At 35.3% G+C, this 21,300-nt stretch overlaps 2 long non-coding RNA genes across 2 annotated transcripts in view; both read left to right on the top strand.

The window, feature by feature from the left end:
* Positions 1 to 4,633, top strand: part of LOC114006208 (uncharacterized) — a 129,883-nt gene extending 125,250 nt beyond the window's left edge. The window contains exon 3 of the long non-coding RNA XR_003547962.1: positions 4,448 to 4,633. This is a non-coding gene — a long non-coding RNA (uncharacterized LOC114006208). The remainder of the gene's footprint in view (positions 1 to 4,447) is intronic.
* An 11,995-nt stretch (positions 4,634 to 16,628) lies between these two features.
* Positions 16,629 to 21,300, top strand: part of LOC102497139 (uncharacterized) — a 9,899-nt gene continuing 5,227 nt past the window's right edge. Inside the window, exons 1-2 of the long non-coding RNA XR_337449.1 lie at positions 16,629 to 16,766; positions 17,621 to 17,720. This is a non-coding gene — a long non-coding RNA (uncharacterized LOC102497139). The remainder of the gene's footprint in view (positions 16,767 to 17,620; positions 17,721 to 21,300) is intronic.

Genomic DNA, 21,300 nt, shown 5'->3' with positions numbered 1-21,300 from the left:
AAAGAAAAATAAACAAGACATAAGAAATGGAAAATTATTTGTTGATAACATGTATGTTGATGTGATTGATTGCGCCAATAGACAGTGTATTTTGAATGGAAAATTCATTTTGTATACTGTAATGATGTATAGGGAATTAATGTAAAAAAATTTTTTAAAAAGAAATGGAAAATAAACAAATAAATAAAAAATAAAAGGCTATGATAATCATAAAAAATCAATAGAGAAATTTCTTTTATTTTCCATTTTTTTATTTACATTCATTCACTGTACATCATTATAGCATATAAAATGAGATTTTTCCATTCAGTCATCTGGTGGATGGTTGGTTTCTTCCCAAACCTGGAAGTTCAATCACATGAGTTTTGTATACTGGAGGCCGAATTATCAGTGGGACCTCTTCATTTCTCCATTTCCCCCAAAACGGCTAGATTGCAGGAGCCATGGAGCTGTCTCTTGCAGAAGGCCTGTTCTGTTCCCTTCTGCCTCTCCTGGGTTGGGAGGGGCAGAGGGAATTATTAACAAGATAAAGGGCTAGAAGGGGCCAACAGGCCCAGAAAGATGCCTCATCTTAAAAAAAAATTCTAAAAAGCAAAAATTAAAAAAAAAGAGGGAGGAGACAGAGAAAGAGAGACAGAGGTAGAGAGAGACAAAGACAGATACAGAGACTGGAGGCCTGAAAGGGATTGAGACAAAACACGAGTTTTGTATGCTGGAGGCTGAATTATCAGTGGGACCTCTTCATTTCTCCATTTCCCCCAAAATGGCTAGATCACAGGAGCCATGGAGCTGTTTCTTGCAGAAGACCTGTTCTGTTCCCTTCTGCCTCTCCTGGGTAGTATCTGCTTCTTTATCATTTTTTTCTCCTGATAATTTGATGACAACCACAAGTCAAGATTTATGCAAGCTTTCTGTAAAGAAATAAGACTAGGAAAATGAATTTAAAAATCTTCTGTTGGTTGGTACATTTTATTAAAAGATAAAAAAGGTTCAGATAATTTTAGTTAGATCAGATATTTAAAAAAGAAAGAGGGAACTGCTGTTTAAATGTCTTTACTCTTGACTGCCAATTAGCTAGATAGGTAGATAACAAGTTTTCCAGAAGGGGTCTTAATTCATTAGCATCTGTCAACAAATTACTTAAGCATTTACAAGGTATGTTAATTTCTCCCATAGAGAAGACTGGGTTTTTCCTTAAGAGAAGGGTTTAGTCTTTTTAGGATGGAACCATTCTTTACTTCCTTCTCCACTAATGGCATTTAGCTTTCCTTGCCTCCTGTATCTCTTAATCATTAAGGTGGCTTCCTAAATGGTCATTATATTATCAGAAACTATTATTCCAACTCATCTCTTTTATACTGTAACCAAAATGATCTTTCTAAAATACAAATTTAATCACATCTTTCAGTAAGTTAAAAAGCTCTCCACTGGGACTAGCAGATGATGTAATTGTTGCGTTGCTGAACTTCTGTGTAGTTATCCACAGTTTGAGTCCCGGACCTGATGGCTTGAGATTGATGGTGGGCATGTGTGCGTACATGCCCAAAATCCCAAGAGAAGAATGGAAGAAAAGAGATTGCCACATGGCCATCTCCCCTGGGGATTGATTTCTTGCTTTCTGTTTCTCTCTGTTGTGTTTCTCCAGAGAGTGCATGAACCCTACAGCAAAAATCACTCTCTAAAAAAAAAAAAAAAAAAGGATGAAGAAAAGAAAAAAAGCTCTTCATTGGAGATTGAAATCTAAAGTCCTTAAAACCGCTTCTTCAAGATTTGTCTCCATTCTCCTTCAGTCACTCTTTCGTAAAGACTTTCTTCTATTTGCAGGAACAAACAAATCCTTTATTGAGTTTTCTAAGGACTCATGTGATTTTATTTATGGTTTCTTTTTCTTCTCCTTCTTTTTAGAAGATTTAATTCATCCTTAAGACTCTAAGTACTCTAGTACCATTCTCTAAAGTACTGTTACTGATGTCCTTTTGGGATTGCCTTTCCTCCTCTCTGCTAAGTAGTTCTTTATCTTTTGTTTAAGAAACACAGCACCTAACATATGACAAATGCCATATTAAACTCTTCTAAATATTTACTAATTTATATTTAGAATGAATATTAACTTGTAGCCTTATGAAATAGGTACTGATTTTGTCCCTATTTTATAAGTTAAAAACTGGAGCACAGAGAAGTTAAGTTACTTGCCCTAAGTCACATAAATCTTAAGTGCTATAGCTGGATTCAAACTCAGGAAATCTGATTCTGAGTCTTCCCAGAGTCCATTTTTTTTTTTTGATAGAGAGATTATTGCTATAGGGCATATGGACTCACCAGAGAGACAGAGAGACAGAAAGCAAGAAGTCACCCCCCCACCAGGGGTTGGCCATGTTGCAATTTTTTGGGGCACACATGCACACAAACCCAGTGTGAGTTTTAAGATGCTGGGTCTAGGACTCAAAACATGGTTAACTATATGGGAGTCCAGCAATTTAACCATTATGCCATCTACTGGTCCCAGAGCCCATTCTTTTAACCATTATGTGAAAGTGTTCCTTATAAACCATTATACATGCATATTACCATTATATATACATTACATACGTGTACATTATGCATGCGTATTACAATTCTTCTAACATTATTGTATTTTTATTTTAACATATTCCACTTCCTCGGTTAAACTCTTAAAGAACAGAAACTGTCTGTTTTTATTTTGTTTCTCCAATTCCTGGCTCAGCACCTGGCATGAAATGGGTGCTCAAAAAATGCTTGTTAAATTGAACTGAATTAAGATTAAAGCTATTTTGTTTGTCTTCCCTCTGCTGATAAATGGACATGCAGGGTAGTAGTTTGCCTTGAGGTTTGTTTATACACAGTGGGAGGAAAGGTAAGAAGATAAAAGCAAGTTAGTTCAGCAAAAAGAAAGAGAATACTAGCAAATGATCAGAAAACACCATTAAATACTATTTACAGAAGTTCTTTTCAGTAATGAATATTTACTCTAGCCATTTAATGAGGGTGGATAGAAATTTACCCTGCTGCCATCAGGCCTTGTTTCAATAGGGCATATCCACTGACCGGAAGGAAGTGGAGTAATATAAACTATTTATGCAAGTCATTGGAATAAATGTGAACACTTTGAACATGGCTAGTGAGCTTGACCTGTATTCTTTGGGAAGGGAAATGCTGCTTCTGATTAAAATCCTGATAGTTCAAGTAGGAAAAACTAGACTAATTGAATCATCAGAGGGGGGAAAAAAAAGAAAAAGAAAAAAAGACCCACATAAATCTCTTCATAGGGGAAAAAGTAATAAAGAAAGATCAAAGAAAAAATAATCACTTAAGCTTTATCATTTAGATAATGAATATTCTCATGGAAGCATTTGGCACTAATGAGCTCTAATGTGACTATAGGATTACAAAGCTGTTGTCATGGCAATTGATAATACATATGATACCCAATGAAATACCAACTAAATCTATTTTAAAATGTACATTGGACTTGAATAAATGCCAAATGGATATAAGAATGGAAGGCACCAGTGAAGAAATGGTAGCATTGTCTTTTCTCTTATATAATAAGTCTTCAAATAAATGAACCCACATCATTTTAGAGATGATTAGCTTTTTTTCTATCAATCACTAGGAATTTAATTATATAAAATTATCAGAGCTTATTCAGTAAAGCTACGGATTCAAAATTAGAATTGTTGAAATGAAAACATCTGCAAAGTATATTGAGTTCAAACTCCCATCAAATACAGATTGTTTGTTTGTTTGTTTCTACAACATTTCTTAGGAATATTTATTTTCTCTAAACCTATCCAATTTGGGAAACTTAATACCTATAACAATTATTTCCACTTTTGCCCAGCTTTAATTGTTAGAATGACCCTGAATAGAACAATACTAACTTATATCTCATTTAAAATTAAATGTTAATATAACTACATTTTTTAGTTTATTATTTTTTTAATGTCAGAGGGCACATGTGCTTGTCAGAAAAAAGAGAGAAACCTCTAATAGGGTGGGGTCGTGCCATAATCCTTTTCCTCCATCTCTCCATTTCACCTGGATTTTGGGCATACATACACTACAACTTCTGTTTTGTTGCATCATTCCTTTGCAGACTTAACAAACATTTATTTGGTGCTTAGTCCATGCCAAATTTCAGTAACCTCCAGACTAGAATTATATAAATATTGGAAGTAAAGCAAAAGAAAGAAGCAAAAATATATAATGCTCTGTAGAGTTAACATTTAGAACGAACAGAACTAGTTCCTAAGTGTTTCATATATAGCGTCTATTATTACACGCATTGCTTACTAGCATGTAGTGGTGAGTCCTTACTATATGGCAGGCACTATATATACTAAATGTTTTATAGGAATTTGTTTATTCTTCACAACAATCCTATAGAGTAGATACTATTATTATTATTATTTTGTCTATTTTACAGATGAGAGAAGTGAGGCACCAGGAACCTGGTGGTTACGTTTTCAAGGTTACACAGCATCTAAGTGGAATGACCAGAGATCCATGGCTCCTACATTAAATATTATGATTATAAACTCCCAGATTATTACTTTCATTGCACAGTTAGAAGTGTCAACAGAAAAGTCTTTCATCTTTTTACTTCAAGGCAAAGAAGGTAAGAAACCCATTTTCTGGAAAAGGTGAGAGAAATGAAACCAGAGAATTTGAAACTGAAATCAGATTTGACGACAGAAATAAAATCTTTTCCTGAGAATTTAGTGAGCACTTGAAAGAGAATATTTAAAGAGAAAAATGATTTGGTAACATCTGTTTAACAGAATTAGGAACCAGATCCCATCTTTAGGAGAAAAATGTCAAGATTGTTTTAGCATCACTCAAATCCACCTCTATTATTAGAAAAATAAATGATACAAAGCATAGGGCCCTCAATGTCATCCAAGTCCTAACAATGTCTTCTGAACAGGTCCAGTTCACAAATTGCTATATCAGATGCAGTATCAATCATCCCTTAGGTCTCTCTTCCCTCATAGAATGGCATAGGCATATACAGACTAAAAATAATGTGGGTCAAAGGTAGTAAAATAAAAATGTCTCAAGCAAAGAGCTTTATTTTTTGGGTGACTATCTGTTAGGCTTTTTACCATACAAAATTAGATACAAGCAAAATGAGGCTATAGTTTTAAGATTGCAGAATAAATTGTGAATTAGGTTTTAACCCAGAAGAGTTTTTGAATATCTGCAGTGACAGACATATACCCCTAAAGCCATTTATTCTGTTAATGGTTTCTCCCACTTCTTTTGATAGTGGTTTATCTTTCTTTAAATACATTTTTCTCAAGTTAAAGGCACCCATGGACCATTAGGTGACTTGGAGGTTAATATGGCTAGATCCCACATGGCTGACTGCAGTTTGAGTCCTGGACCTGGCAGCTTGAAAAACATGTGGGCATGTGTGTGTGTATTCCCAAAATCCTGATAGGAGAATGGAAGAGAAGGGACTGTGGTATGGACATATCCTCTGGGGGTGATTTCTCTTCTCTCTCTTGCTCTCTGGTAAGCATATGCTCTCTGAAAAGTAAAAGCAAAAAAACAAACAGAAAAAAAACCCCACAATTAGATTCGGTCCGTTAGGAAGGAAGAGTTTAGGCTATATAATAGGATAATAAAACACTGCATTGTTTAACTATCTGTAAAAAGTGAATGATGAGTATGAATTTGCTGAACATTGAAAGGCTATTCTTCCTATATGTGAATCAATCTGACAGATTGTCATATGAAAGATATGTTCATGACACCAAAAATGTGCTGATATTCTATAAATATGATCTATTAGATCATTGGGAGAATCATGACACATTTCTGTGTAGAAAAACATAGAAAAATATGTCATGATTTTTCTGATGACCCAATATAAATGTTTGGTTGTTAAATAGACTTAGATGAGGGAAAGATGTGGAACTGTCAAAAACTTGTAGTCTGATGATGTTATTCGATGCAGACTGTAAAATAAAATAAATTCTTTTTAGAGAGGCTCTCTCTCTCTCCATGAACATGGATTGGTAACATATTATCACCAAAGCCCCAATCTGCTTCGATCATAGCACATAAATAATCTCTGACCATCATAAGAGAATTTGATTTGCTTTTTGTACATGGTTAAGAAGGAATAAATGAGCCAGCCTATGGCATGATGGTTAAAGTGGCTGGCTTCCATGTGGCCAAGAGGAAGGTTAGAGTACCAGGCACAGTGGCTTGTAAAACATGCCAGGTGCATGCCCAAAATCCTCAGAGGGAGAGGGAGAGGGGAAGGGATTATGGAGTGGTCATCCCTCATGAGCTACTTTCTTATTCTCTCTCTCTGTCTCTCTCCAGCAATCATATGCACCCTCTGGTAAAATTTTTTAAAAAAAGGAAAGAATTCAAATTTGTAATTTTGTAAATTAAGAAATATTCAGAATAAAAGGGTCATTTAGTATTCAACAAAAACTATTCCTAATGACAACATAGATTTAATCATAAATAATTGGATAGCAGATGATCGATTTCACCAAGAGAATGATCAAGGACCCTGAGCAGATTAATTTGACTGATTTAACATGGGGATATATTAAGAAGCAATACCAGCACATTCAGAAGGCTGTGATGGTGCCAACAATCTATATGAACCACTGGGCATTGATTATTTGTTGAGGCCTTGAGCCATTTTTACTACAGAACTCAGGGCCTTTTAGATTCTTAGGCAATGTTTGATAAACATGGACTCTGATATTGGCAGTGGCACCGAAGTGATCACTCAATCACTCAGGGCAGAAACATGGTGATAAAAATCTCAGCTAGAAACACAGTCTAAGCAGATGTTTTATAATCAGTCTGCTGTAACAAATGGAAGTGTTTGAGGATGGGAATATGAGATTTTTTTTACAGGATTTGAGTCTTCATTCCTCTATGTATTATTCACATGAAGACTAAGACCCTTGTTTCCTTATCTATAGACTGAGAATAAAGAACACTTTCTTAGAAGAGGAGTAACAATTTTGTTTAGAATGGTAGTCAGCAAATGGCATCATTATGATTGTTGTGAACATGAATTGAACACTTATGTGTGCCTGCCAGGCTTTGTGCTAGGCTTTGTGAAGTATGGTAAGATATCTGAGGCATATGTTTTAACGAGCTGGCTCCTTTGGGGAAGTGCAGACAAAAAAAAAAAAAACATACAAAACAAACAAAACAGAAGACATGAGATAAAGGTTGGAATATTGGTCATTTATGTTTGGCACAATAGAAACATATGTTCTTAATATGACTTTGATAAAATCTGTTAGCCAGTTTTTCTATTTACTGTCCCTTCTTCCCAGTAACATAGATGAAAACAACCTTGCCAGCAGCGAGATGGTTTTTTACAAACATAGTTGTAGGCTTCATCTCACTATCTTGTAGAATTGCAAGAGAACTAAGAAGTAATTCTTTATGCTTAACTTTGAGGTAAGGCAGCCCTTATCTAAGAGCTTGAGACCTGATAGAAGACTATGATAAATTTATTAGATTGTTGGGAAAGTCATGATATATTTTTTTGCTTTACTATGTAAAACTCCATATGACCTTCCAATGACTATATATATATACACACACGTGTGTGTATACATATTATAAATAAATAATATATATTTTTACATAATAATCATATATATATATATATATATAGTGTGTACTAATCATAATTTACAGAAATAGAATCTGAGTCTAAAAGTTAAATTCTGCTTGCTTAAAATACTGTTCAAACTTCTATCACTATAAATCACTTGTGTCCGTTTATTTGTTTGTTTTTTTTGTTTTTTTTGAGAGATTTTCACTGTAGGGCACGTGTGCTCGCCAGACAGACAGAGAGAGACATAGAGACAGAAAGCGAGAAATCACCCCCCAGGGGGGATGGTCACGCCGCAATCCCTTCTCCTCCATTCTCCTCTCGGGATCTTGGGCATGCACGCACACGCGCCCGGCGTGAGTTTTAAGCCACCGGGTCCGGGACACGAACCGCGGTCGACTACGTGGGAATCCAGCGACATAGCCATTACGCTAACTGCTGGTTCCCTTGTGTCCGTTTTTGAATCTCATATAAATGGAATCAGGCAGTATGTACTCCTTATTGATTGACTTATTTCACTCAATATTTGTATATTACATTTATCTACAATGTTGAGCATATCAGTAGTTTTTTATTGCTGTAGAGTATTTCATCTTATGAATAAAATATGAATGATTTGCCTGTCTCACTATTGATAGATATTCTCAGTTTTAGACTATCCAAAACAAAACGGCTATAAACATTCTCACAAATGTCTTTTGGTAGTGATAAGCAACAAGGCAGATACCCAGGGATAGAATTACATGGTTATTGGGTATGCATACTGTGAAACACTCTTCCACAATGATTTTATTAATTTAGACTTGGACCTACAATCTAAGAGAGCACCAGTTGTTCTAGATGCTGGAGAACAATTGATATTGTCAGTCTTCTACTTCATAATTAATGCTTTGTATGCTTTTAGGTATGAGGACTATACTATTTTAACAGGTCTGTAGGAAACAAAATCACATACAAAAATTAAGGTAGAACACAGTTGACTTCAGTTCCTCTTGACTTTAATTTTTAGCCTGACATTCCTGTGGTATGCAATGCTTTCCCTCTATTTAATCTCTTCCTTCTTGGTTTTGGGCACACCTTCAGCATCTTGAAGAAATTGTCGTTTTTATATGTCTTGCCATTGATGTTAAATAAGCTCTCCCAGAAGATTTTCCATTTTGTGATATCTAAAAACATGATAATGTCTGTTCTCTGCTTATCTGTTGACCCAGTGTTGACTAGCACTGGCCAGAAGAACTGATAGAGGAGATTCAGTTCTCTGAATATGTATCATCACACAATCCCTGAGCTGCTTCTAGCTATCTTTTGCATAATAGACATTTAGTAAATATTTGTTGAAATGGGTTGACTTGCTTCTTTTTTTCTCTGCAAAATTACTCTGACATGTGGTTATTCCTATTATAACCATTATACTTTTCAAGAAAATTGCTCAGAGTTTGTACATTTACCTGAAATGCCTTAATTTATCCACTTCAGTGCTTTTAGTCTTAAATGATATGATCAGAGGAACAATATTGTGAGCTTCCTAAAACATAAATCTGCCCATAATGGACTCAAAAATAAGCTTTTAGCTATTTTTTTTTGAGATTTTTTTTTTTTTTTTTTTTTTTTTTTGCTACAGGGTGAGTATGTTTGCCAGAAAGAGAAAGACAGAAAGACAGAAAGACAGAAAGTGAGAAATCACCCCCGAGGGGGAATGGCCACACTGCAATCCCTTCCCCTCCATTCTCTTCTTGGGATCTTGGGCACACACGCACATGCAGTCAGAGTGAGTTTAAGCCTCTGGGTCGGGGACTGGAACCACAGTTGACTATGAAGGACTTCAGCGACATAGCCATTTTGCTAACCGCTAGTCCCGCTTTTAGCTATTTTTAAGGAGAAACTGGAACACTATTTCCAACAACCTAGTACTTCAGAAATTACATGTTTTGCCTCAGACCGTTGAAAGACCATGGTCAATATGGAATACAGTATCTTTTAATATTGCATGAAAATATTTGCCTAAACATTATTAATATGAAATAACTAATAGTTAATACACACACAAACACATACACACACATATATATATCCAAATATATACAAAATATTAACAACCTAATAATTTGAAAGATTATAACAACTGAAAAGAAACAAGAAATATGAGAAAACAAGAAAATATCTCTCCCCTAAGAGAAAGAAACAGCCCTTCATCATTCACAGATGGAAGTTTTGGAAATGTCAGATAAAGATTTAAGAATATTCTTAGTGACAAAACTAATGGAGGTGCAAGAAAAGAGAGACAACAATTTCCAGAAGATGAAAGAGAAAAGAGACAATGAGTTCCAGGAAATAAGGAAGTTCTATGATTGGAAAGAAATGCACATCACGAAAAAGAATCAAATGGAGCTGTTAGAGATGAAGGTTGTAATACAGGAAATCAAAACCTCCTTCGAAAGTAGTAAAAGCAGATTAGACCATGTAGAATGGCAAATCTCAGATGTAGAAGACAAAATCTCTGATCTAGAAAAAAATGACCAAAAACACTGAGAAAATAACCCCCCAAAAATGAGAATAATATACGAGAAATACTATATGCATTAAAGACCCAAACATCCAGAAAATTGGTATCCTAGATGGTGAAGAAGCTAATAAGGACATTGATGACCTATTCCATGAAATCCTGGGGGAAAACAAGAACAACAAAAGCAAAACAAAACCTTTCCAAACCTAGAGAGGTAATCAAATAATCAGACCCAAGAAATACAGAAGGCACAAAATAGAATCAGCCCAAGAGCATCTTCTCCAAGACACATCATAGCCAGATTGTCCAAAACCACAGACAAAAACAAGATACTAAAATTGGCAATAGAGAAACTTCAAGTTACTTACAAAGGTTGTCCCATCAAACTAATATCTGACTTCTCATCAGAAATAATGCAAGCAAGGAAAGAATGTGAAAATATATTCAAAGTGTTAAACGAAAACCAATTCAACCAAAAATACTATACCCGGCAAGGTTATCCTTCATATGGGAAAAAAGATCAAAACATTCTCAGATAAACAAATCTTGAAAGGATTTACCAACACCAGACCAGCTCTTCAAGAAGTTCTAATGGGAATGCGCTACCAGGAAAACTAAAGACAGATAGATAGAGATAAGAGAACAAAAAACAAACAAGAACAAGGCCAACTTAATGGTAGGGACAAGTCTGGAAATCAAAAATAACATTGAATATTAGCTTCCAGGATTTAAATGGAAAGATTGGACCGCAGTGATTTACCAACACCAGACCAGCTCTTCAAGAAGTTCTAATGGGAATGCGCTACCAGGAAAACTAAAGACAGATAGATAGAGATAAGAGAACAAAAAACAAACAAGAACAAGGCCAACTTAATGGTAGGGACAAGTCTGGAAATCAAAAATAACATTGAATATTAGCTTCCAGGATTTAAATGGAAAGATTGGACCGCAGTACACTGCAAATTCAACAGAAGAGATATTGATTACATGAGGCTGAACTGGTGAAATAGAATTGTATGACTTTTGACTAAAACATTGCTTATTTTCTTCTATGCTTTGTCTTCCTGATTTAAGGATTTTTGTTTTCTTTTGAGCTGTTGATAGGTTCAGCAATTTGTTAATTTTTATTTTTCAAAATTGAAACAAACTTTTCTCCCTTCCTGACCCCTCTGGAATTGGAAATATTTGTGAGTATTCTTATTTTGTGACAAAATGGTTATTTGCAAAGTTCAATAATATCTGTTGCCTTGTATCAGAAATTGAAAATACTGGTTATTGCCAGGGCTTTGACTGGAATGTCATATCTGAAGATATGACCAGAAAGCTAAGAAACTAAGGTAGATCCCAAGAAAGCCCACAGAAGCGCTTGGAAAGATTGACTGGTACCATAAACAGTTCTGCCTGATAGGTAAGTAAAACACATCACTTCCTGACAGGCCCAAAAAACTCTCAAGTACAGGTACTTAAAGGTACAGTCAGATGGTGAATTCCTGACTTGATTCAGTAGCCTTGGGAGGCTTTTTTAGAGTCTAATCTAAAGTTCCTTATAAAAGGTTCTAGGAAAGTCAACTAAATCAATGAGTATTCTTATGGGGCTTTGTGCAAACTACACACCAAATTGAGACTAAACTTATTATTATTTTTTTTGTAAGTAAATTAGTTTATACCTCTCTTTAGTAAAAGGGGGAATGGAGAGAGAAAAAATGGCTTTGAAGAAAATTATAGTGAGCTTGTTAGTGTACTGTGTTAGCTTTGTGCATAACTGTTTTTTTAGTTTTTCATATCTGCCTACTGTTCAAACAGAATCCTAGCCTTTTTTCCAGGCTTTCAGTCTTAAGCAAATTTTTCTTGACATTTTAAAATTTCGATTTATTAAAGCTAAAACTACTTTTCTTGAAATTAAAAATCTACATAAAAAAGCACAAAAATAAATAAATAAACATACCTACTTAAGGATTACAGTAAGCTATATAACCTCAGCTAACTGCTACTTTATAATATGTTCATTCTACTCATTGAGTTTTATGCCTAAAGTCAGATGTGTTCATAGATATGTTTATATCAACTGTACTTACTATTGAAAGTATTTAGTTTAATTAAGATATTTTTGGAATCAATAAAATGTGGAAAAAAAAAACCCACCATGGAATGCAACTGTGGATACCAGAGACAGTGGAGACAGTGTGGGAGGAGGGTAGGATGTGGCAGAGGGTGAGAGGGAGGAAATCAAGGGGGGAAAGAAAAAGAGAAGTAAAACACACAGGAAGCAAGAAATGGAAAATTATTTGTTGAAGATAACATGTATGGCAATATCTTTGATTGGGCCAATATACAGTGTATTCTGGATGGGAAAACTCATTTTGTACACTGCAATGATATACAGTGAATGAATGTAAAATAAATAAATTTAAAATTAAAAAAAGAAATAAAAAAGAGAAATGAGGTATGCTATAATTATTTTTTGAATTGTGATCAACCATATTTCTATAGGCATAGACACTTTGATGGACCATGATACAAAGAGTTTAGTCCAAATGTCAGAGACTGAGAACTGAGGGCTCTTACTCGTTTTCTACTTGAAAACTTTCTGAAGACTATTGGACGTTATTTTCCCTTTATTCTGAAAAATGTCTTTGCTTTTTATAGCTTAGTTTCTATTATTACTTTGCAATACATCCTATTCTATTCTATGTAGGATCTCAATGGTGTGGCTGCTTTCTCTTGATTACTTAGTTGGAGACCTGCTTTATTTCTTCTACTGTTCACTTTTTCAAGTAAACAGTTACATATGTTTTTTTTTTCCTTCTATTTTTGTGACTGCTATTTAACTTCCTTCAACTTCTATCTTTAAATTTGTGTCTGACTATTGACAGTAGAAATGAAAAATTTGGGAGTATTAATTCATCTGGGCTTATTTATACATCTTGAATATCTATGTTTTCTGAGTCCCATTAACCAACTGTAGGGCTAAATGGTGGATTGTGGTGAATAAAACCAGAAAGTTTCAGCTAAAGTTAACCCATCAGTTTAGCCTAGGTTTTTTATATCCAATAATTCACACATTTGACTACAAAAAAACTTAGTGACTTAAAAATAGACTCATTTGAATCCATGACTGGTTGATACCTTAAACAGAGTATCAAAAAGGTTGATAGAACCACTAGCGATAGAATTTCCTTTATATACCATTTCTTCTGTTTAAAGCTCACTTTCTTCCAATTCTAGAGTTAAGTTTTCTTCCTGTAAATCATTTTTCTTTCTTTATTATTTTTAAAATCACCAGAAAGGTATGTGTGCTTGGCAGAAATAGATAAAAAGACAGAAAGGGAGAAAGCACTCCCCAATGGGCCCATTGTGTTCATGCCTCAATCTCTTATCCTCCATTTCTCCATCCTGTTGGGACCTCAGGCATACATTTTCAATAACAACCAAATCTGGGCTGACCCTCATGGCCTTCTGGCTAGAAATTAGATCTCACATGGCCTACTGCAATTCAAATTCCATCTGTAGTAGTTTGAAAAACATTCTGGGCTCAAGCACATGCATGCCTAAAAATCTCAACAAAATGGAGAAGTGGAGAAGTAAGGATTGTGGTATGACCATATCTAGCTGGGGGCGGGGTGAGGGGTGGGGAAGGTGTGCTTCATTTCTCTCTCATTCTTTCTATTTCTCTCTGGAGAACATATGCATATGCTGACAGTTTTAGAACAGAACATACAAAGAAAAGCAAAATCAGAAAGAGCTCAATTCATCTACTTAAGAGTGCTACCTGATCCCAGGATACCTCTGCTCCCTCATATACTTTCCTGGAACTTAGATATTGCATACAGGGCAGCTGATTCTATATATAGGTGCCAAAGTTGTCATCTCAGCTGCATTAGGTAGAGTTATTACTTTCTTGTTTCACAAGAAAAGAAGCCATACATTTGAGTCAAAAGTGGTAATAGTAATATGATGATAATTTAAAAGTAACCACTGCCATATGTTAATTATTTTAAGCTCTAGGGTTGAGGACAGGTGACTGCCGTAGATTTTTTTGTCCTCAGGTCCCACTAAGAGCTTTTCATGTTATCATCTGTCACCTCTTAATCCTAGTGAGCTTCTTTCCTCATATCTTTTCACCTATTTTGTATTGTCTATTTCTTGTTTCAGATTATTACAGCATTTTTCAGGGTTTCTTGGCTTCATTGTTACCATTATCTTGGATACTTGGATGAGAATATCTTCTTGTCTGTCCTGATTTTTAGAAATGTAGTTTCTAAGTGTGTGTTAGGAGAAAAGGAGCTCTGTGGCTGAATTACTATTAAACCCTTTCATATTCTTGGCTGACATCTCCAATTTTACGTAGGCAAAGAAATTAGCTTTTAGAATATTTGTTCATTGGCTTATTTAGGGGATATGAGTGAAGAAACTTATGATTCCTATAATCAATAATAATCTAAAATATTTTTTTTACACATTTTGAGCAAAGTAATGAATGTCCATTCCATATTACTGATTCATTTTCTTTTCAGAATTTTATATTTGTTATAAATAAAGCTTATAAACATGTTTGAGGCTTTCCCTATCTATATATTCCAGGAGCTTGATAATTTTAAAATTTCAAATAGGCAGCTTTGAAATTGCATTTTTCTTAATGCATTTAGATCAGCCAGTTGTCATAACCTATTGCACTAAGTTGCCTTTCATTAATAACTTATCACTCTGGATTAGACTATGAGAAATAAAAGTTCAATAATAGCTATAGGAATTGACTGAAAGACTCACAAGACCTGAAATAATCTTGCACTGTAACATTTATCTGTAGTTATATGATATTAATAAGGCAATTAAAGCTAAAAAGTCATCACCAGCTTGAAATTAAGAAATTTAATTTGTGACAGCCTCTTTCCTGAGAGCATTTAACTAGAAGATGGCCCAGTGGGTGATAGATCTTCAGGTACTGGACAGATCAGGAGACTTGCCTTATAAGTGTAGAACTAACGAACACTTGTATCCCACCAAGTAGAAAGCTGTTAGGGACAATTCATTTCACTTTGCCATATAATGATGGTCATATGTCTTAGGAACTTCCTTAGGATTTTGCATTGGTTTAAACTCCTATAATATGCAACTGTTTTCTTAAAATATTATGCTATATTTAGCAATAATATTAGTTTTGTGAAAACCTGCTTAAGTAATTGCTATTGTGACTGGAGATTGGACAAAAGTTGTGGGAAAGAACAAAAATATCAAAATGGCTACATTAGAGAAAATGGTTTTTGTCCAGGTATGGTATATGGTGGATACTGACTCAGAGACTCTGAAGACCTTCACAAATTCAACTCTAGGTATAGGATTTGACGTTGCTTCCTGTAATTCCACTTAAGTCAACTAGAATATGGGGGTCAGAAATAAAGTACCTTTTAGTGGCAGATAAAATAGTCCAGGGGTGAACAGGTGGCATGAGGGTTAAGGTAACTGGATCCCACATAGCTAACTGTGTAGTTCAAGTCCCAAATCTGGTGGCTTGAAAAACATGCTGGGCACATGTACATGTGAGCTCAAAATCTCAAGAAGAGAATGGAGGCGAAGGGGTTGCAGTGTTGCCATCCTCCCTGGGAGGGTCTTTCTCACTTTCTCTCTTTGTCTTTCTCCAACAAGTGTGCATAACCTATAACAAAACTTAAAAAAAAATGCAGAAAATCTGATGGTACAAAGGTGGTTGGCATTTTTGCCTTTTAGGAAAAATAACTTACTTTAACAAAACCACTTTTTAATAGTTTTATATGTTCATCCCAATAGTTTCAAAAATGTTTGAAAAATAGTAACTTTCCAGGATAAGCCTACATTCTATATCCATTTTACACTGATTTAGCTTTCTGTCACCTCTTGAATTTGTCCTTATTTTCTCATAGCTGAAGCTAAAAATTTTATTCATTTATCACTTTGCCTCGCTACTGTGATTCTTTTATTTTTATTTATTTATTTTTTAATTTATTTTTTATTTTTATTATCATCATAATCTTCTTTATATTACATTATAACTTCACAGTATATTACATTGCTTTTTCAACAGGGCAATTCTTTTATTTTTGTTTCTTCCTCTTTAATGGTGTTTTGTTTTAGGAAAAAGGGGTTAGATTTATAGCCTCAGGAATAAATGGTGTCTCTTTTGAAAAACAGAGTAAATATTGTATGGATAGTGAGCATGTTTGTGTAACTGCAGGCAAAGACCTATATCTGCTCTGGCAGTCTCTTCAGCAGGTAGACTCCTGCAAGCACTTGCTAAAAATTTCAGTGTCAAAAAGAACAGCCAAGAAAGCAAATGAAGACCACATTTTGGCTAAATGGAAAAACCACATAATAGAAAAAGGAAGCACAATTATTTCTTCTCTTGGTAATAATGGAATTGGAGCATTGGAGCAGAGTCCATCTAATTGTCAATCTTGGATGTTCAGTATTTGGGAATGTTTTCAATAAAATTTGTTTTTGTGTGTGATTTCTTTATAGCAACAACAACAAAAACCCCAGAGGATTCTGTCTACAGATGAATTTTAGACCAATTTTAGAAGATACAGCATATAAACATAGAACTCCGCCCTGCATAATAATAGTTAAATTAGCAAGGGAGGTTCCAAATTAATGGTGCAAAAGGTAAGTACTTTAAGAATTCAGTCAGAAAAGTTAACATCTAGATAAGTGGATTAAAAAAAAAGATTTATGGAATAGATAGAACTTGACCTTAACCTTGAGCAATGAGTGGGCTTTCTGATGGATATAGGGAGATTAAATGATAAGGAGAGGCGCTAAAGGTGCAAATATGTAGAGGGTGAAAAGAAGAACCTGTTCTCAGGTTAATCTGATGCTACAAAAAGTGGTTGGTGATCTCCAACTGCCAACACATGATAGAACAAATGGAATCTAGCTGTGGAGACCCAAAAGAGGAGGAAGTCAACTTCTGCTATGAGGAAAGAATAATGGTTAAGTGAGCATGTTTTAAATGATTATTTTTTTCTCCTATGAGAAGATAGTAAAAATTTCCCTGTTAAGTGAGTTAACTGAGCAGAGGTGTTTAGGAAGGTACAATTTTAGAAGGAATGAAGCCAATTTTAGAAGGAATGAGTTAGCTATGATGGTTTGCCTCAGGATACTTTGATGGCAGAATTTATTCCATCTCACATAATTCATATCCAGAAATGTCATTTAAGATTGGGTTAGAGAATCTTAAAATCATTTTAAAATAGGAAGAGAGAGACAATAAAAATTCTATCACTGTGCCTCTCTACTAGTTTCCTTACCTCAGTTATAAGTTGGATCTTTACAGCAGCTTTATGAGGTAGGTGTCATTATGCTCATTTCACAGATGAAAAACTTTAGCTCCAAAGAGGTTATCTGGCTTACCTGATGTCCCACAAATATGGGGTAGCAGAGCTGGGGCATAAATTCAGGAGACTGACTTTGTATTCATGCTCTTTCCTCTAACTTACACTTCCTGCTCTTGTTTTCAGGGTACAGTGTACGAAACAAAGAACAATGATCTCAATGCTTATATATTGTTTTCCTCACAGCGGATAATCATTGTACACAACAATTAAGTGAAAAACAGAGGTGAGATGGTATATAATTAAGTGCCCTCTGCAAGTTCAGGTTCTAAGTGAGTTTTAGTAGATAGATATGGTTTCTACTTCTTTCTCATTTGTCTCATCAACAAGCTCTACAATCCCAGTCATGTATAGTTTTACAGTTTACACAGCAACTCGGAAATATTTTTGAAATAAAGTTTTGCAAAACTCACTAATAAGGAACAGAGTATATGAAATTTTTCTACTTTGTTGGGAAAATATATTTAGTATATATGTTTTATATATTCTGTCTTACAGGATAGTCTAAAATTGCACTGTAGATAGAATCCTGTTTCTCTGTTTTTTATTTATTTTATTTTTTTAGTTATATAAAGAAATCACCCACAAAAACAAGTTTTTTGAGATTCAAAAGGTGCTAAATGACAGAGTTAGCAATATGTTCTAGGCTGTTTTGTAGCCAATGACAGAAAATATCTGAAACTAGGTGATTTATAGTAATAGTTTATCCAGCTCATTATTTGGAGGTCCGACATCCAGGGACCAACCCTAATAGGGGTCTTCAGAATGTATGACTGAATTGCAGAGGGAGCAGTCTCTGGTCTGTGTTCCATGTGTCTCTTTCTCTCATTTCTTCTCTTTATAAACCCAACAACTATGACTCTGGGGGCCCTGCCCTGATGACCTTAATCTTAATCTCTTCCCCAAAGCCTCACCTTTCACACTATAATTAGATCAACTCTTCACCCTTTTTTTTTTTTTTTTTTTTTTGGAGAGGTTTTTGCTATAGGGCGCATGTGCTCGCCAGACAGAGAGATAGAAAGCGAGAAATCACCCCCCAGGGGAGATGGCCATGCCGCAATCCCTTCTCCTCCATTCTCCTCTCGGGATCTTGGGCATGCACGCACACGCGCCCGGCGTGAGTTTAAGCCACCGGGTCCTGGACGCGAACCGCGGTCGACTACGTGGGAGTCCAGCGACATAGCCATTACGCTAACTGCTGGTCCCAACTCTTCACCCTTTTAATCCCATTACATTGGCTCCACATTTTAATTTGGAGGGAACATATTCAAAACACAGTACAATTGAATCCGACTTTTGTTACCAAGTCTAATGGTATGTTTTTAATTCCTACAGAGAGTCCAAATGCCAGCACTAAATAACCAATTTGGCTTTTGGAAAGATTAGTAAACATGATCTGTTCTCTTTCCTTTGTATTTGCTCATTATGTCTATGGCAGCTTGAAATTATTTTCTGAATTCCATTCAAAATATTTTCCTCCTTACAATAATTTTTTTGGTCATTTTCTACTCCAGAATAATACATATTACCCAAGTAGTTATCCTTGGAATGGTTCTCAGCTTACATTTCTAATTTCTTCTATAGTTTCAATTTATTTTAGTTTGTTGGGAAAGTCATGACGTATTTTTCTATGTGAAAAATGTGTCTTGACTTTCCCTGACAACCCAATAGTTTTTGAATTTTTCTATAAATCAAGACTACCATTCCTTACACTAAACAGGATAAAAGAGTGTTGACAACCTTGATACTGGATATGAGGAGTAGGAGCCTATGTGTCAGTGAAACGATCTGTATGCATTTCCTCCCTCTCCTCCTTCCCTCCCCCTTCCTTCCTTTCTCTTTCTTCCTTCCTTCCTCTTTCTTATTTTTCTTTCTCTCTCTCTCTCTCTCTCTTTTTTTTTTTTCCCCAAACCAGGTCTATGTTGATGGGCTGCCTCAAACTCTTGATGTTAGGCCTGTCTCCTGAGTAGCTGGAATTAAGGCAAGCACCACTACACCTGGCCTGTATGTCCTGTTTGTTTTTATCTAAGTCCAGTCAAGTTTATTTACAGAGTATTTCACAAAGGAGATCTTGTTTGCATAAATTCTACTGTTCTTGCTTCATGAATAGGAGTCTGCTTTTAGAACTAGATGAGGTTATAGACTGGATTGGTATCTCCTTTAGACTTCTCATTTTTAGCACTCAGGACATTTTCAAGCCGTTTAGAGACTCCCACAATTCTTTCCACAACCTTTGCACCTTGGTAGCCCAGCTATCCTTAGCCTTGCCATGGAAAGCCATGTGTGGAAGTCAAGGCCAAATCATTTGGCTTTCTCATACCCGAAATCAGACTCATTGTAGGAAGTGGGTGACAGCCTGCTTGCGGAGAAAGAGAAAGGACATTTGTTTCATATTCATTCTAGGGTAATACCGAGCCAGGCTCGCAGGGCCCTCTGTCACTGCATTCTCCACTGTTAATTCTTGTAGGGGAAAAGCCTATAGGAAAAACTGACGTGTTCTCTTCTCAGATCTTAGCTGGGAAAACTTAAGAATCTTGAGAGGTATGACTACTGGAAGAAAAGTAGAGAATACAACAGCATCATTCTTAGCATTAACTATATTTAAATGCATTCACTAGTCTAGGAGAGTTCTCACACACTAATAATAAAATGAAAAATTTCTTCAATGAGAAAACTACACTTTGATTCCAAGATTAAATCTAAATCATTGAAAATTAAGTCACAAAGGAAAGATTTCCTGTGGCTCTGTGTTATCACAGGACTCCTTGCAATTGAAAAGGAAAAATGCAAACACAAAGAGTTATCTCAAGAATACATGTGAGGAATGAATATCAAAAAAGAATCAATAGGAAAAATTACCTCCCCTAAGCACAGTGTCAAGGAAAGCCTGTTAAATAAATAAATAAATAAATAAATAAATAAATAAATAAATAAATAAAATAAAATCATAATGCCTCTCTCTGGGGAGGATATGTAGAAGCAAAGTCAAGCATTTCTAAGACTAGAGGAAACTATATCAAAAATTTAAAGTAAAATTAATAATCTAGCTGACAAAGACCTATGGAAGGTGTTTATGTGTTCCATGGGGGAAATAAAATCAATGAAAGAATGAACATATTGCATTTATACATAACACATGCTTTATGCCATTGTAGTCCCAACACTATATTTCTGTTATTCCAAATGATTAAGGACTCACTGTGGTCCATTAAGTTTTTCTTTAGATGTTGATACTGTAGAATAACAATGAATATTTTGTTACTATTTACTCTGAAAGGCTTTGAGAATAAACTTCTTGAATACTTTGAGAAAAGAATGATAACTATACCTTGCAAGTTTTATAAATATACTTTTAAAAACATTTTACTATTATTTTTTTCTCTGAGAGAGCAAGAAAGACAAATAGAGACAGAAAGAGAGAGGTACCCATAACAAAATTCCCCTTCCATGATCTACATCCAGCCTCAGCCGGCTGGGTTGTGGACATTAACATGTTCCTGACATGTATGTTTGCACCTCAGGATGCAAACATAGAAATTTCTCATGTAGCTTCAGCCTCACTGTGTGTCGTGTTACTGCTTTACCACTGTGGCTGGTCCTAAATATACTTTTTCTTTAAGGTTGCTTAAATAGGTGTTTTTAAAAGGATGCAGGTTAGGGAACCAGCAGTTAGCGTAATGGCTATGTCGCTGGACTCCCACGTAGTCGACCGCGGTTCGTGTCCCGGACCCGGTGGCTTAAAACTCACGCCGGGCGCGTGTGCGTGCGTGCCCAAGATCCCGAGAGGAGAATGGAGGAGAAGGGAT

The sequence above is a fragment of the Tupaia chinensis genome, unplaced genomic scaffold (genome assembly GCF_000334495.1).
Source record: "Tupaia chinensis unplaced genomic scaffold, TupChi_1.0 Scaffold146177_1, whole genome shotgun sequence".
NCBI classification, from domain to species: Eukaryota; Metazoa; Chordata; class Mammalia; order Scandentia; family Tupaiidae; genus Tupaia; species Tupaia belangeri.
Note: the sequence above shows the minus strand (reverse complement) of the source record. Positions and strands in the feature narration are given on the sequence as shown.